Consider the following 1,940-nt stretch of genomic DNA (forward strand, 5'->3'; position numbering starts at 1 on the left):
TGAGGTGATCTCTCACTAAAAATTTCAAGACGAAATTGTGTTCTCCCCGACTATGCACCGTTGCTACAGTTCGTCGTTTCGAGACACCACGTGATGATCGGGTGTGATAGACTCAACGTTCACATACGACGGGTGCAAAACAGTTGTGCACGGGGAACACTCGGGTTAAGCTTGACGAGCCTAGCATGTGCAGACATGGCCTTGGAACACATGAGACCGAAAGGTCGATCATGAATCATATAGATGATATGATTAGCATAGGGATGCTTACCACTGAAACTATACTCAACTCACGTGATGATCGGACTTGAGCTAGTGTAAGTGGATCATGAACCACTCAAATGACTAGAGAGATGTACTTTTTGAGTGGGAGTTTAGCGAATAATTTGATTAAGTTAAACTCTAATTATCTTGAACATAGTCTAAGTCCACTTTGAATATATTTGTGTTGTAGATCATGGCTCACGCGACAGTCATCCTGAATTTTACTACGTTCCTAGAGAAAGCTAAGTTGAAAGATGATGGAAGCAACTTTGTAGACTGGGCTCGTAATCTTAAGCTAATCTTACAAGCTGGGAAGAAGGATTATGTCCTTAATGCTACGTTAGGAGATGAACCACCCGCTACGGCTGATCAGGATGTTAAGAACGCTTGGTTAGCACGTAAGCAGGACTACTCAATAGTTCAATGTGCAGTCTTGTATGGCTTAGAACCGGGACTTCAACGTCGCTTTGAGCGTCATGGAGCATTTGAGATGTTCCAGGAGTTGAAGTTTATCTTTTAGAAGAACGTCCGGATCGAGAGGTATGAGACCTCCGATAAATTCTATGCTTGCAAGATGGAGGAAAACTCATCTGTCAGTGAACATGTGCTCAAAATGTCTGGGTACTCAAACCGTCTAGCTGAGCTGGGGATTGAACTCCCGCAAGAAGCTATCACTGACAGAATCCTTCAATCACTGCCGCCAAGCTATAAAGGCTTTGTGTTGAACTACAACATGCAAGGGATGAACAAGTCTGCAGGCGAGTTGTTTGCGATGCTGAAAGTCGCAGAGTCTGAACTCCGTAAAGAGCATCAAGTGTTGATGGTGAATAAGACCACTAGTTTCAAGAGAAACGGCAAAGGCAAGAAGGGCAATTCGAAGAAGAGCGGCAAGCCTATTGCCAATCCGACGAAGAAACCCAAAGCTGGACCTAAGCCGGAAACGGAGTGTTACTATTGCAAGGGTATGGGTCACTCGAAGGGCAATTGCCCAAAGTACCTGGCAGATAAGAAGGCGGGCAAAGAAAAATCAGGTATATTTGATATACATGTTATTGATGTGTACTTAACTGGCTCTCGTAGTAGTGCCTGGGTATTCGATACCGGTTCTGTTGCTCATATTTGCAACTCGAAGCAGGAACTGCGGAATAGGCGAAGGCTGGCGAAAGATGAAGTGACGATGCACGTAGGAAATGGTTCCAAGGTTGATGCAATCGCCGTCGGCACAGTGTCACTTCAGTTACCATCAGGATTAGTGATGAACTTAAATCATTGTTATTTAGTGCCTGCGTTGAGCATGAACATTATATCTGGATCTTGTTTATTGCGAGACGGTTACTCTTTTAAGTCAGAGAATAATGGTTGTTCTATTTCTATGACTAACATCTTTTATGGTCATGCACCGAATGTGAGAGGATTGTTCATATTGAATCTTGATAGCGATACGCATATACATAACATTGAGACCAAAAGAGTTAGAGTTAACAATGATAGCGCCATATTTTTGTGGCACTGCCGCTTAGGTCATATTGGTGTAAAGCGCATGAAGAAACTCCATGCTGATGGACTTCTGGAGTCACTTGACTTTGATTCACTTGACACGTGCGAACCATGCCTCATGGGCAAGATGACTAAGACTCCGTTCTCAGGAACAATGGAGCGTGCAAGTGACTTGTTGG

Source organism: Hordeum vulgare, chromosome 1H, assembly GCF_904849725.1.
Source record: "Hordeum vulgare subsp. vulgare chromosome 1H, MorexV3_pseudomolecules_assembly, whole genome shotgun sequence".
Lineage (NCBI taxonomy): Eukaryota > Viridiplantae > Streptophyta > Magnoliopsida > Poales > Poaceae > Hordeum > Hordeum vulgare.